The sequence below is a fragment of the Platichthys flesus genome, chromosome 24 (assembly GCF_949316205.1).
Source record: "Platichthys flesus chromosome 24, fPlaFle2.1, whole genome shotgun sequence".
NCBI classification, from domain to species: Eukaryota; Metazoa; Chordata; class Actinopteri; order Pleuronectiformes; family Pleuronectidae; genus Platichthys; species Platichthys flesus.
Genome location: NC_084968.1, coordinates 3,036,029 through 3,053,091, shown reverse-complemented (window position 1 = coordinate 3,053,091; position 17,063 = coordinate 3,036,029).

Below are 17,063 nucleotides of genomic sequence, written 5' to 3'. Positions count from 1 at the left end.
GGATGGAGAAAGGGCTCGAGCCTGCAGCCTGCGCTGGGCCTCCAACGTGCTACTGTAACATCTGTAAGAGTTGCTCCTTCCCAACGAGGCTTCAGGAAAGGTAAGAGAGGGAGGGGTTAACTGTTCTACATATAAACTGTGCTTTCAGGAGAGTGCATTCATAAAGACGTGTGGAAGAAGCAACCAACATATCTAGATCATTAGTTCACACTAACACACCCAAAAACATGTAGAAAGTCTTTCTGTTGATATACTGCATATAAAAACAAGATTCTAAGCATTAGTGCTAATCAGTAAAACCTTCCCAGCAACTTGGTGAACCGTCCTCTGTTAGGCCAGAATTTCTTTAAGTATTTTTGTGGGAATGGGATCTAAGATACAAGTTCTGGGTTTAGAAGATGAGATTATTTTGGGGTGATAAGAGAGAAGCTGTCTAAATAATTGGTAAGATTCTCAGCTATTTCTGAGATTTCTATTCTTGATTAGCCTGACGTTGTCAGACTCACAATTCTAGTCAGAATGTGAGTCTGAGACCGCTCCATTGGGCTGTGATTATGGGCCGTGTTTCAACTGACCAGGACAATTTCGCTCAATTGGATAGACCTACAACCAATCAGAGCAACGTAGTATGTGACGTATGTTAAGCAACGCATTGTGAGTTATTTAATAACGCCGGGTTCACACCGGACGCTGAAGAGATGCCAAAGTGACGCTTCAGCGCAGCGTCAAGCCTAAATAACAGCTGGCTCCCATCCACTCCCATGTTAAAACTTTGTGCGGGTCACACCGGAGGCTGAAGCACCGCGCTGCGCCAAGGCTGCCTCGCGCCGTGCAGCGATCGTTTCGGCGTCGAGTCTAGTTTTTTGCGCCTGACTCGAGTGTATCGCACCAGGAAACACACTGAAAAACGATCTTAAATGATATTGATGACATATTTTATATGATATAAATGATCAACTATTCAAATACTTTGAAGTCCCCTTCTGTTGTCCTGGACTTTTAATTTGACCAATGACATTATTAAATGTCCCCCTCTGCCCATCCACTACAGCCACACAAGCAGTGATACAGATAAAAAGAGAGAGAGAGGGGGGGGGGGGGGGGGGACTACGTATTCTCCACATAGGCTTGAGTGGAGAATACGTAATTTACCCTCGATACCCGACATTTAATGGAGCAAACAGCGAAGTTCTTCAACATGGATGACATTAAATTAGTAATTGAAGTGGAGTGAGTTGTATGATCCTCGGAACATGTTGTATAAAGACAACACCAAGAAAGACACATGTTGGGATGCTGTTGCTTAATGTTGGAGCAACAAGTAAGTATATGCTTTTAATCTACTGGATCAACGGGTGATATTATTAGCGCTGCCCGGCGGTTCAGCGTCGCTTCAGTGTCCGGTGTGAACAGCCAAGCGCCGGCGCGATAGGGATTAGCTCGGTGCTTTGGCATCGCCTCCACGTTCTCTGTTCCTCTTTCAAAATGAATGCGCTGTCGATGTCTTCTAAAACAGACTCAATGGCAGCATCTACAAATCTCAGCTCTCCAGCGGCAGGCATGTTTGTTGAAAACAAACATGCCCATTCAACCCAAGGGCACTTTTATGACGTGGTTGATTACGTTACCGTTGATCATCTGTCCATCATCGTATAAAGCCCGCCCTGACAATCTGATTGGTCCGGATGATTTCGAACCGGGATGAATCCCCAACAGAGCGACTCCAGACCGAACTTCCCGACCTCAAATGTTGTGGGCGGGGCTAAGTTCGTCTGGCATCCAGGCTAATTCTTGATAGGGTATTAGTTTCAACTGAGGGCAGGAGATGGCTGAATTTATTTATAATATTTCTAATAGTTCTTTAATAAATTCTGAAAGTAAGGTTTCTTTGATCTTCTTTAGGTTAAGGTAATCACAAAATCCTGTTTACATGACAGTGTTTTATTCTGATTATTTTCTTAATCTGGTTAATATCAGAATGTTGTAGCCCCTGTAAACGCAGTCACTGAATGGGACATTGCTTTACTGCTCTTAAAGTGTTGTTCAGTGCAAAGCTTTGGAGTTCATCCGTCAGTGAAGCAACTTTCAATCATATCACATGATCATCCTATTATTTAAACTTAACTTAATATTACTCGGCCCAGCTGCAATATGGACTAGTGCAGTGCCAGTTCTAAACCTGCATGTTCTGTCCTCTCGTCCTGTGTTAATGCTCCGGAGCGGCATCAGAATGATTCCTTGTCATTAGTGACTCCTCCTCAAACAGCCCCTACTGGCTGATATAGAGCACTGGTCGCCTGTTTTATTTTTATTTTGAAAGCCTCACGTCCAAATCTCACCAAATTCGGCACTGCTCTTTCTCTGGTTTGAAGCCAATGAGATGAATGGTTCCTGAGATATGCCTTCCACATACACACATACGTTGATTACAGTTGTTTGTGTTTATTTTCTATGTTCACGGCGCTCAGTAGAATTAAAAAGGTTTAATCAGAGGAAATAGTGCTTTGAGAGGTACTGACCCCCATGACTGCCATCGGATACCGTCTTTTCTTTCTGTTGAGCTGCTCTCTCATCTCCTCCTGCTCTGCAAAGTTTGACTACAGGAGCACATGATGAGTGTGTTTGTCGGCCGTCTATCTGGGTTAAGGATTTGTCCTTATGAATAGTCATTGTGAGCACTCCGCCTCGGGGACGGAGCGGCAGACAGAGCTCTCTGTTTGTTTAATAAAAGAAGCTGGAAGAACTTGCCTCTACACCCAGTGTCATATAAAAGCAGGAGGGGGGGGGGGGGGAGGAGGGGGGATGATGGAAGGCAGAGGCAAATGAGTGAGGGGCACACAGTACAGACCCCATGCAGCGACGAGCGATAGCACCACGATATGAAGGGAAATAAACCTCACATCAAAGCCCACTTGGAATGGAAGACAGAGCAGGAATGGGTGGTTGGATACAGACAGTTTGAAAGTTTCTTTTTTTGTACGAGAAGACAACATAGTCAAGGTTGTTCAATTATTCATGTTCGGGGATGCTCTCTGAGCCCTTTCACTTCTCATCCAACATGACTAACAAGACCTTCACAGTGTTTCCGAGGGGATGTTTGTTTACACGGATCAGAGTCAGTGCACAGGGGGAAATAAGCTCACACGAGTCAGATGATGGCAAACTGATTTTGGATGTGCAGAGTGTGACGACGACCAGCAGGGGGCAGTCACACGCTATTAGATATCAAGAGAGAGGCTTTCAAGTGACAAAACTTCTTTCGTTCACCTCTTTTGAGGCGAGCAGCATCACAGACAGCGCTTGCCAGTGCACACACAATCACCACACAAAGACCGATTGCATTTACCATCCACAGTCACTCACTGTCTGTGGATGGTTAATGCAAATTCAAAGTGGAACAAATGGATTTCTTTTTTTGAACACCCTTCATCGAAAATAATAATTTGTGTCCGTGGCTGGCCTCCGTTATTGCCATAAACTTGAAAGTCTTGAACGTCAGCAAAAAAGAATCACAACAGTGAAAAAGTCAGTTCCACACATCACAGCCAAAGTTACAGCCATTCTCCCCTGATTTTAAATCAGTGTTTAGTCAAACTGTTTCATCAGGCTGCTGTTTTGTGTTTAAAAGTTGCTTTTAGAATACATTTATTGACAGAAAACATTTAGCTGTCAAGGTAAGAATGAAACATTTGCCTTAACAGAATCTATTTGTACAGCCAGTGCTGCAGTTTCAACATGTTCACGTCCTTAACTTAATCTCAACCTTTACACCAACATAGCTTTATTCATCAAAAGGTTCTTGACAGGAATTGGATGAGGTGAAAGTTTGTATTTGTTCAGGTCTTCGTGAACAGAGAGGTGAGTGATGATGCGATCACACAACCCAACAGTTATTTTCCTGCACGTGTCAGATGTGGGTGAATCTGGCAGCAGTGTGTTCAAGGCTGGTTGAGGGGAGGGAGGTAGATTAATTTGGGAGTAGTGAACGTGTGATCGGCGAGGGCCGACGGAAAGTACTCTGAGTTTGCGTATGACACCTGGCGGTGTTGGAGCTGAGGTGAAGTTGCCCGGTGAATCCAGATGTTGGAGGTGGGAGTGTAGGATGCATGCCACAGGATGCTCGGTCCTTCAATCTGCTCCATTGGCAAACTGATAGGTCCAAAAACGTCCACAGTTGGAAAACCTCACTTTTAACTTTTAAATATTTATTTTATGCATGATGGTAGATATTGCTCTGTCAGGGCACCGTTCTCAGTGGTGCTTGTGTTGTGACGTGTGAGGGATGAGTTTTCTTCGGTACTAGAATGATGGTGTGTATTTCCTGGTGGGGATTGATAGATATATAGTTCTGACAGAATCCCCTAAGATGCAAGATGTAAAAGAAAGCTCGATGGCACAGACATGGAAAGACATGGCAGAGACATGGCAGAGACACGGCTCTCTGGCTGTGATGCCATCTGGCCCCCGGGTGCCTTGCCTGGTTTTCACCTGCTCAACCTCAATTGGACATTGTCCAGTGTGTGTGTGTGTGTGTATGTGGGGGAGGGGGGGAATGTCTCACAGCAGCTCCTCACACATATCAGGCTGGTTCTGGATTTCAAAACGTGTGTCGACAGTGTTTAAGTGGTTTGTCCACTCGCTGTGCAACAATGTTGATTTACACACAGTCAGTGTTTTTGCTTCATTAAAGTTTGGTTTTGTGTTCACGCTACACAATTCTCTCTCCCATCTGTCCTTATGCTTACACTTGGTCTTGATTTTTTCATTCTAATTCTGTTTGTTGATGGTTTTAAGGGAGGTCCCAGTGCCGAATCCTGGACTTTTCAAAATCAGGGGCCACAGAGGGGCCAATTATTTGTATAGAACATCCAGTCAAAATAGTTGATTTAGTAAGATATCAATAAGTCATTCCTTGTTTACAGTTAGCCCTACAGCTTTGATTTAGGTTGGCTCAGTGGAGGTCTGAAAGCAGCGCAACATAATTTTTAAATCATGTTAACAGTATCAACCAAAACATCCTATATAAATAAATCGACAGAGCTGTCAGTCACAAGATGACACCACGGTGGAATACACACTGCTTCTTCTCACAGTTTTTCATCTCCTCTGCACTATGCACTGAAACCGGGGCATGGTGGTGCATCACTAAACCCCAGCCCAGCGTCTAACACTACCTGACTGAAGGCTCCTGCTAGATCTTTATCAGCCAGAGGGACAATTCTCCTCAATTATTAGCCACTTTGCACAATATCTTTGGATTTTGCCTTAAATATGTTTCAATATTCACTTAAATTTAGTAAAATATAGATGTTTTGATTATAACAACTGCCAATTTGCCCTAATTTTCTGACTGAGCTGACTTTTTTGTTTTTTATTTCGCCATCTAGATAAGTAGAAATGAAGACAATGCTGGATAATGATGCTACAAAAGCTGCTAGGCTACAGTTTGGAAAGGTATTTCACAGAATGATTAAAAACTTTGACCTCTATGTTTCAATAGATGATAATTAGAAGGGGAGAATAAAACTTTAATGAACTTTGACAACATTCCCCCTGCATTTGTGTTTGTGTGACCGTGCCCTAACTTCTCTGTGGCTCTGTGTCATGATCTGCTCCTGGTGAAGGACTTTGGATTTCCCTGAGTTTTGTATTATAATCCTTTACGTACACTTCCTTGTGGGCATTAGTTACTTTCTCTGATCCCTCATGCACGGTATTTTCATTCCTGTTTTGATTTTGACATTCACCTCACTTCCTGTTCCCCTTCCTGACACTTCTTGTGATTGTCTCCACCGCCTCCTTATGTGGATAGAAATTCTCTCTGTTTCCCTTTTGTCAGTTTATCTGTTGACATCCCTTCGTTTCTCTGTGCTCCGGATCTGCTTTTCTGCTGTTTCCCGGGTTGTTCCTTTGCTTTCTGGGGTTTTGTTGACGTTGAATTTTAAACCACTCCCATACCTGCCTACACTCCAAGTCTGCTTGTGTTATTAAATTCCCACCTCCTACCTGCCTTGTCCTTTGAATTCCTTCTTGGGTCTGGCAAACATTAAACCTTGAAATTTTGTCTTGAAACTCAGACTGACTCTATAGCTGAAGACCCCAGGCTTTAACCTTGAGCGTGGAATAATTTATGGGAGTTCTAATCCACTGCCACGTTTGTTGATGTGACAGCGCATCATTACCCCTCATCCCCCACAGACGAGCATGCCAGTCTCTACACTCCACCAACACACGCTCCCTCCATCCCTCTCCACCACCTCCTCCTTTCCTTGCCGCCCCCCCTTGACAACAATTAGGACGTTTGCCTTGCACAGTAAACAAATCTGTCACAATTAGCGTGGTTGCAGCAGGGTGCGTTTCAGGGGCTTAGCTTGGGTCCACGGTGGTGGGGCTGTGGCGGCGGGCGGTGGTGGTGGGGAAGTGGAGGCACTGGGAGGCTCTTGTGTCGGAGCTCAGATGTTTAGCTCTGTTGAAAATAAAAACCCCAGGGGAGAGCGGCCTGTTTGATTGAGTAGGTGTTGCGGGCGGGAAGGCTGCTGGAACGTGGCCCGGCTCTTGGGGGAAATCTGACAAATGGAAACGTATTGTGAGAATTCCCAAAGCAGAAACTTCCATCAAGCGGTGGCAGAGTAAAACTGCTGCGATGTGTTTATTGCTGCAGTGAAGAGGGTTTACAGATGTTGAAAGTTAATGGAGCCGACGCTTTTTAATGTGCAGGAGGACGATTTCATCACCGTCTGACAGTGGGGCTTGTTCTTGTCCTCAGTTTTACTGGAGAGGTGTATTGTGCTGTCATAGTCAAAGTGCTGTGTCGGACGCTTTAACCACAACAAGACACTGACACTGAATATATCTGCACTTTGTCAATAAGGAGAGGTCAGCATTACTGAAACTAGACCATTCCAACCATTTAAAGATTATTGAGGATCTTTAAATGGTTTTAATTTAATATAATTGTTGGTCTGGAGTTGTACTTTTCCCCAATGGTTGAATAGCTGTTTATTTCCAATACCTCCTGTATTCGAAATTCTTATTTCTGATTGCTTAATTAGCTGACTATTTTCCTTATCTAACAAATGATCATTTGAACTGACACATCACTCATCGTCTTTGTGTGGCCTGACGCCAGGCGTTGACAATGTTTTCACCACGTTTTTGCACAATCATTTAACTGAATGTCCAGGAGCAGGACATAACTGGATACGATTACCTCAAGTGTCTGTTGCTACCTGTGGCCACTAAAATGATGTTTGGCACTGAGGGGATGTAGAGATAAATCATATGTGTATTAGATCGAATATGATGTCACTTGTGGCGTCACTTCATTCTCCCCTTGTCTTGCTCTTCATGCTTTGTGAGTCCACCTGCAGGTATTCAACAGGAGGTTGTCACCACAAACTTGGTGTTGTCGACGGGATGACGCTAGTGAGAGCTCATCTGGAACCAAGGCTTTTATCAGGCCAGGCCTCCGGATAACTCATCAGATGCAGCATCCTTGTAGAAGGCTTGTAATTCATTTACATTATCATTTTAAGTTCTTCCAACAATTTTTAAACAGACTGCTTGGCTTCATGACACCTGAACCGTCCATCTGTATTCCGTCGTCCTGATGGAAGTACTGACTCTGCTAAGTTTCTATATGACCGAAACGAAGTGGAACAGGCCTTCGGACGGTAATTATAGAGCATACAAATTATGCTAGTGATAATGGTCAAGATGGTATTCTGTATCTGAAACTATTTGGTGAATGCGGAATATGATAATTCCTATAACTCAGTTTTTATTATTTCACCATTGCAATACAAGAGAAATGCGATTCGCTTTTGAACCATTTATGCAGAGCTATTGACCTTGTGTTATAAATGCATTCATCGGCTTGGACGTAAACGGGTGTATCTAAAGTAACATAAGTTGGTACAGTGCAGCATGTACACGTTGTTATGCATGGAGGCACAAACATCCAAACACTTACTGGTTCAGTAGCCTGCAAAAACAAGCCTGAAGATTCATTCGTTCATGCACTGGTGGAGCTAGGGACACAGGGATCCTCGTTTACCTCCTGTGGGGGTGTGTGTTCAGCAGCCAGGGTGAGTTATCAAGCTCATCACTTTTAATCTGGGATGACAGAGCGTGACTGCAGGGGCAGGGAGCTGTCTGCAAGGGACGAGAGGAGGGGAGCCCCCCGCTTGGTCCCTAATAGATGGTCACACCTTTTAGACCATGTAAGAGGAGATACTTGTGTGTGAATGTGTGTGTGTGTGTGTGCGTGTGTGTTGGGGGATGATTGGGTGCGTGTGTGGTTTAAGGTTGTGCTAGTGTCTTAAAGTGCTTTCTGGTTCCTGAACTGAAGTAATATCAAGGGGTTCAGTGAGGTCAATTATTGGCTGCCTCATTATTGTGGCAGAACATCCCATCAAACTGTGGTGGTGGTGTGACTTACATTGGATGAAGGTGGGCATGTGTGCGTCTGTGCTAGACCATAGAGCCTGGAAATGATTACAGAACCATTCCAAAATCTTATTTCAATAAATACTTTTGGACTTTTTACTCCTTCTACTTTTCTTAAAGCTGCACTAATCAATATTTAACATTAAGGATTCACACCCTGTCCACACTAACCCAGATTTTTTGCAGAACAAACTTTTCCCTCTGCGTTTTGTCCTCTGCAAATGGCATTTTAAGTCTCTAAACCCGAGAATGACCTCTAATTAAAAATTAGCACCTAAATTTATCATCACTACACCAAATTACTGACATTCACATGTCTGCCTCACCTGATATTACTTGAAGCACGGCGTCCTCCTTCTGAAGCATCGGTGATGTAGTCTTTATCTCCACCTACAGGCCTGGCAAGTTTCTTTGAGTGTTGTCATTTTAGTTTTCTCGGCCTGGATTGAGATATTTCAATGCTTAAAATACTTCTTATAAAACATTGTTACTTGTAATAGCGTCAGTGAGGTTATCACAGCAGTTATTAGCTCCACTGAGTTGTTTACTGTCTTTCGGCTCATTTTCTACCTCATCACTTTTAGCTCACTCTGTGCTTTCATCAGTCCTTTCCAGATGCTGCAAACAGCTGTTCAAAATGACCTTGTTGGCGACAATTAAATGATTGCTAACTTGATTTAGTGTGCTCTGAAGGTGAGCGTTTGCTGACACTCTCACCATCACAACGTTATAATGTGGTCATGCTATGTTTGCTGACTGTTTGAGGTGCATATTTCAAAATAATGTCGATCAGACAAGGCAACATTTCAATTAGTTTGGAGTTTGTTACTCGCAACCTGATAAATCTTGTTCTTTTTTTGCGGTCTCTACTGGAGATGGAATGGAATGAAAATTCCTGATCATAGTGCCAGTGTCTAAAACTATCATTGCTTTCAGTGGGGAGGAAGTACTCAAAAATGTTAGTAAAAATACAAATATATAGACAAAAAATGAAAAGTACCACATTTACTTATCTAATTTAGTTAAAGTAAGTAAAGTAGAAGTAGTACTTATGTATTCAAAATACAAGTACATGCAGAGAGTGGCCCTTCCCCTACTGCATGTGTGGGACCATGAGCCACTTGGGCCAGTAGGGTGTATTTTAGGACAAAGAAGAACCATAGAAGAAGGGTTGTTTAGCATCAAGTCCTGCTAACGCTTTCATTGAGTCAGTACCAGTATGTGTGCTGGACATTTACCAGCTAAATGTTCTGTGGGCAGGAGAACAGCCTTCAGTAAGTTAGATATGAGAGCTGCTTGTTAGAGGTTTCATGACATCTTCAGGCAAACCAATCTGAGTTTCCACATAGAACCAAAATCATGCACGACACCTAAAGCATCTGGCATCACTGTAGATAGCAGCAGACTGTCCCTCAGCCAAAATGCAGGCAGGAGTAAGGGCAGACAACTCTGCTTATTGTGCTGCAGGGCAAAGCATGCATGTCTACTATTCTGTCTCCAGAGTCACAGCATGACCTGCAAGGTGTTGTGTGTCTATGGGTCTCATCATTAAACCAATTCAAAAGAAAATGACATCAGAGTTTTGAATGGCCTATGGGAGGTGACGGTGTCGATCGAGACTTCACAATGATGCCTGAGCCGCTCATCATCCATATCAACCAGTTGAACCAGTGCAACCGGTGTGGCCGGGTTCAAAGGTGGAGCCCTGTGAACTGAAACATTACAGCTGGACAAAATGGCTGCTTCACAACCTGATCTACATGCAGCTGTCATGGGTTTGTGTAGCAGAGGTGTTTAAAATGTGTAATACACCACGGGGGTCAACAGAGCCAGTGGCCGGTAACTGGAGCCGGGATTTTGGACAGGTGTGTGTGTGTTTCAGGTGTGGAGGAGAGACAGCAGAGAGCAGCTTGTCTAGGGAAAACAGGCGGCATCCATTTTGCAAAACATATTCCAAGTAAGTGACTCTCTGCTGTCAGAACTGCAGCTTGGCCAGTGATGCTCTGCGGCTCTTGAGTCTCGTGTACAGGCGCCAGTACGAGGTCATCGGCGGACTGAAGCATAGTGATACCACCTGCGAGCACCAGTCCATCAACGTCTCTTTACGCCACAGCAGCATGTATGGAAGGGGAGCGCTGAAAAGCCTTGTGGCACCTTTTTAAATGTACACTGCTGACACTCAAAGGACGAAAGCAGCCAAAAACGTTGGCTGTCTTGGGCCAGAGGGATTGAGAGAAAGGCAGAACACAAATGTGCTACAGTAAAGAATTCGAAATTAGAAGGGAGTGAGGGCAGTATATTGTGGAAAACAGACGTTGGAGTCACAATTCACTGCTTTAAAATCTTGGATGAAGCTCCATTCGCCATGTGAGCTTTTGAAATGGGGAGAATAGTTGTTTGTGCGATTACAGGCTTAATGACATTAAAACCTAGCAGGCATCTTAAATTGTTTATTGTCAACAACTTTATTAAATTGTGTTGCTTTCACATCAGAAATTTGACCAAACTCAACAGCTCTGTTTTGATAGATTGAGTTGGGGTCATCCTGTGTACTTATCCCTCCTTTCTCTCCCCCGGTCTCTGTATCAGAATTGAGCAGAAAAAACTGTTTTACTTCTTTTATTTATTTTTCATCTTCAGAACTCTGTAAACTTGTGCCTTTGCAAACCAGTACAGTCTCTGGAAATTGAGAAAATCCCTACTTAGTGCAGATGTAATGATGTTTCCAAAGGACAGGACTCAAATCACCTTTGTGATGCTGGGGGTGTTTATAACAAAGTCTAATTCTCCAATGTATCAGCTGGAAGCAACGGCAACAGGAAAAATATCTTCATTTAAAAAAATTCAAAATGATTATATCAAGAAGTGCACAGAGAAAAAATGTTAATCCTTGACTTGAGAGTTTGTCTCTGTAGGAACGGTTAATTGAAGAGAAATTATATCTAATCGGTGGTGAATAAAAGCCTCAGTTGTCTGTATGAGTTTATGATCTGTCGACAGAGTAGATTCTCGGTCTAACATGCAGGCGAAGAGTCAAACAAACCCTAACACTTGAAGTACAATGGAAGCACTTCAGATTACGATCTAGGTCAAGATCCCTGTTCTCCTCATGAGAGTGGAGACTCTCTCGAGGTTCATCTTATCACAGCAACTCCCGACACAAAGCATAAAACATCTTACCTAACACAATCCTGCTGTGGCCTCCTGACCTCTCAGCTCAACCATATCAAAAGGTCTGCAAGTCACAAGTTCCCTGACATCACGGTATTGTTGAAATATGCCGGAAAGGATTCATACACACTATCAAATAATTTCACTATTATTATTATTATTGGGGTTGTTACCTTATTATTAGTATTATTTAATTGCTAATTGATACAGTGCAGGGTCAAGCACGCACACACACACTGCGAGAGAGGGGAGGGTTTATATGTAATGTAATAATAGAATGATAAATAAAACTTTATAAAATAAACACCAGGAATAAATAGTGATAACAGGCCAGTGATTAACACTAAAGCAAAGGAAAGTATAACATTTGTTTTAATTTAGTAGGACATGAAAAGTTTCTTCAAGCTGGCTTACAGTCGTGACATTACCTCATGCACGACAAACACAAAGGAGTGAGACCTCATTGGTAGTAATTGCAATTAGACTCAATGCAATTGAGTCTATGCAGACTCATCTGCATTGGCATGAATGCAGAAGAGTCTTGTGACATTGTAGTTACAATGTGTAGTTGTTCATTTATCCATTGGATTCTGGAGCATATCTACAACTAATCCAATGATATGTGTTGCTTTGGTGATTTGTTATTGTGTCAGAGTCTGTAAACACACAATGGCAACAGCACAACAACATGAAGAGTAGGAGATACTGAAAGCTTCAGTTTGATAAACATTATTTATCAAGAAACCATTATGTTTTCCCACCATTACCCCAAATCATGCACTGAGGTGACAGTGAACTTGCTGTGTTTCGTCTTCATGCAGTGATTTTCTTTCTACATCAACAACGTTGCCATCTTTGCTCTCATTTCAACCAAATATGTGCAGACTTCAGATTCTCTTAGAGAGCTGAAAAACACCAGAGCTGTCGCTGACTTCATGTTTTCACTGATGCAAAACAAAACTGGCTGCTGCTGTGTCTGATCTCAACTTTGACTGATGCTGCAACAGTCAAATCAAAGCATGTACATCACACATGGCTTCAATGATGAGGAAAAATCAATATGAAAAATAGCTCAGAAACTGTTTTACCATGATCTTTTTTGGTACAATCACAAACGTTTTCATCTGGCTCTTCAGCTGCTAGATGTTTTATTCAATACCTTCATGCCAACATTGGGCCTCACGCAAGAACCTGCTCATCTTCTTCTTTTAAATTCCTCTAACCTGCGACGTCAGATTCAACAAATGCTTCCATCTTCAGAAAAGTGTGCAAATGAAAAACCCAATAAATGCCAGCTCTGCATATTTGAGCAACAATCGCATGTAAGTATGATTAACGCCCTGATTATACCTTATAAGGCTTAACCTTCTGCTCCATGTGTTGCTCTACCAGCATTGGTGGGCATTTGTGTGTGGCGTAAAAAAATTACGTCATCATCTTCCTAAAAAACCTTAATGTGTTCATGACAGATATAATGTGAGGATGTAATTGTAGACTTCTGAGAGGAGAGATGCAAAAAATCTGAGACACATTTCAGAGTGCATCTCCCCAGTATAACCTCTTAGCCAACGAAATTCAGTAAATATTTCATGGCCCTCATTGGTGCCTGTATCATCGTCTTTGTGTGGCTATTTCTGTGTGGGTGTGTGTTTGTTGCAAATGAGAAGTATGGATGAATAAAACAGGTCATGCATCCTCTGAGTGGAGAGACAACTCAGGGGGAAGCAATCCTTGGACGGCGGGAGTCCAGCTTGTTAGCATGCCGCTGCTGAACGCAGCTTTGTTCATCATGAAATGTTCAGGGATAATTGGGTGTTATGAAGATTAATGTGCATTTGTTTTACAGAGCTGCAGAAGAACCACGAGAAGGGCCTGACGCTCTGTGGCCTGCAAATAGCTTCAGGATTCATTGATCACCTGAATGATTAGTTGAGTTCATTCTTTCATTCATGCATTCCTTCACTAACATATCTCTTTATTGAAAATATTTTGCATATGTGTGCACTCCAAAAATTCTTTGACAAAAATGGTCTTTACAAATATTTTCATTCTCTTGCAAAGGTGTTATTCCATTGAGCTCATCAGTGTCCAGTGTTTCTCATACAGAGAAAATCTACCAGGTAGCCACCAGGCGGCGATGGAGATGTTTTTAGAATTTTAAATACAGTCGTTACATTTAACTGTAGGCTGTGTATAAAGACAGAATGCTCCCAACAGTGAAGCCAAAGAGTCTCAATCGCCCCTTGGTGACTTGCTGCAGTATAGGTCCTAAGGCCCAACCCTCCATGTTAGCGGATGGGACACGGAAACTCTCTCTAGACATATTTGACAAATGCAGTTTAGGGTTTCATTCGTATAATTTACTTTTGTGTTGGACCTGTCATTTAAATTAAAGCACATTACATCCAGACTCACTGGCAGACACACACACACACACACACACACACACACACACACACACACATACAAACACACACACACACACACACACAGCGGTATGAAATATTTAAACTGATGCTCCGGTTAAGGAGTTGCAATTACATGCAGCGTGCTGACAACAGAGGTCATAAAGGGTGCACACCCTGCTATCATCTGCACACCTCCCACTTGTGCATAAAAGCCCAATTGGAGGCAGAGGGTGGGGCTATTGTCAAGATCACATGGACATTTTTTTAAGTGCTGCCAAATCAACTCCGACACTGTTCCCTTTTAATACGTATCATCAGCATTGACTGAATTATTCAACATTTTCCAGGCTCCTGCATTATTTAGTGTTGACTTTTAATTTGTTTTGTTACAATGACCAAATAAATAAGACATAACTAACTGCGGTTCCTAGAAGGGTGTATATTCTGCGGCAGAAAAAAACACAGTGTTTTCATTCCTAAAACTTTACTAAAGTTCAAGTTTTTGATTCTCTAGGTGTATGAGGAGCAAAGAAAACTATAAGAGTCAGAAAATGGAGCAACATGCACACAAACCCGAGGTGATATAGTGATGATATAGTGTGGATGTGTTCTCTTCTCCCCCCCGCTCCTCGTCTGCCCTCGCAGCCATCAAATATTCAAACTGCCTCTGCTCCTGTTCTGCCACTGAGGACACCCGAGTGCACTGATCTGAGCCAACAACACCGCTCCGTCCATTTATTCCCCGACCAGCAGCAGCAACAACAGGCATGTAAATAATTAACAGGGATCACCGTTTTCAACACTGATACTGCTCACAGGTCACCGAGACCAGAGGGTTAAGAAGCGCTTCGGCTGAAATGATGCCGTCCAGCCTGGCCTGCTTGAACATCTGTTTGAACCTTTCTAAAACTGAGACATCGTTCCACATCACAACTCGGTTTTACACAATGTCCAAAAGAACATCATTTAAGCTCAGTCTTTGGAGGCATATTTTAAGTCAAGGTCTACTTGTCACAGCTTTCATTCACAGCACAGTCTTCTTCGGCCAATTGGTGATAGTTATTCATTTAGTGTGAGCTCATCATGGGAAATTCCATTGTGGCCTTTCCTCGTCGCTTTGCCGTAGAACTGAGCTGCTTTGAATCTTTTTTTTATCTTGTGGCGGTGTGGCCTAGGGGGTAGAGTGGTTGTTCTCCAGCACGAAGGTTGGCGGTTCAATCCCAACTCTTCCCCGTCTGCATGTCGAAGTGTCCTTGGCAAGATACTGTACCCCTAAAAAAATGGACCCTTATAGATGTTGAGTGTACTAATTGTAAGTCGCTTTGGACAAAAGCGTCTGCCAAATGACATGTGATGTAATGTAATCTTGTTTCGTCCACTGGAGGTTATATTTTTGCCCCTTTACGTTCGTCTGTTGGTTTGTTATGTGGCAGGATTGAGGACAGACAAAACTTGGTGGAAGGAGATGGTCTGGGTCAGGAAGGTACCCATTTAGTTTTGGTGCAGATCCCAGATTTTATTTCTTCAACATTGTGAGATTGTTTTTGCCAGATTTCCCTGGAGATAATTATTGGATCTTGATTAAAACAACCAGGAATTTTGAGAGGACTGATATTTACGAGTGTGTGTGTGTAATTTGGAGCAGATATAAATAAAAATCTGAATCGAGTGAATTTAAATGTGGTTTCAAAAGGGGACTGTTTGGCCTTGGTGGAGGTTTCCACTCTACAAAGTGACATTCTGGTTTGTTATTTTGTTTGTCAGCAGGATTACCGCATGATTTTCTCTAAACGTGGTGGAAAGATGGAACATGGGCCAACAAAGAGCCGATACAGTTTTGACACGAATCTGGACAAAGGGATGGATTCAGGATTTTGTTTCCACTTTCGTTAACATCCCGAGATAATGATTGGATCCGGATAAAAACAATCTGGCCTGCTGAGAGGACAGAAATTTATGAGCGTGTCTAATTTGATGCAGATACAAATGAAAATCCAGATCTAGTGAATATAATGTGGTTTCATGAGGAAACTGTTGGGCCTTGGTATTCAACTCTATTCAAGTCAAGTCATTGTTTTTTTCACACTTATGAGAAGAAAGACATTTTGAGTATCAAACACTTAAGTGACTATAAAAATTGTTTAATTGTCTCCTTCATGAAGAACCACGGCATTTCCAGAGGTTTCTGATTGGTGACATGTGTTTGTTGCTGGGAACAAAACAAGATATTTAAACGTGCCTGCGTGTTCATGTGTATTTTCTCAGAGCTGCACCAGCAGTAAACACAGCACTGACATATAATCACCTTGTAAAGTTGATGTGGATTACATGTTGGCAGACACGGAGACAATCATTCTTCTTTCAGCTCTGTTTTGGTTTGAGAAAAATATCTGCTCCTGTAGCTTCTAAACACTCGGCAGATAAATACCCTGAGTTCGTATTCACTCTGGCTTTCCAGTGGGTTCACCTGAGGTTATTTACTGAAAACAGTCGCTTGCTGCTGCTGGAAACACGGTTGATAAGAATGAACCATAACTGTTTTATTTGGGACCATTGAACCAATCCAATGACTTTTAAAGAAGCTACCGAGCTAATCAGGGCTGGTGATGATTCCCTGGATTCTTTACAACCTTCCCCCTTCACATTAAACAGTTTAAAAAACTCTTCATGCTTGTTCCAGTGCTGAGCGTTCTCTGAGATATTTTATTCAACTAAGGTCGCGGGGATGTAGGGGGAGAAATCTGTTCGCAGACAAGGTCTAAGACAAGGTCTAAGATAAGGTCTAAGTTAAGGTCTAAGACAAGGTCTAAGTCAATACATTAATTTCCCATAAATGAGTAGCCACCCTGGAGACCTGAGTCTGATGAGTCCTGATAGAGCAGTTGTCCGCTTGTTCAAGTCCAATCTGAAAAAAGAGTTGCAGATCATTATTAGTAAATACTGCAGCAACAAAGCTGTGTTTAAAGCAAAAGATGGAAGTTTGTGTTGTCTTCCTCCTTTTCCAGAGCACATCCCACTGTTTTTAACTGCAGACTC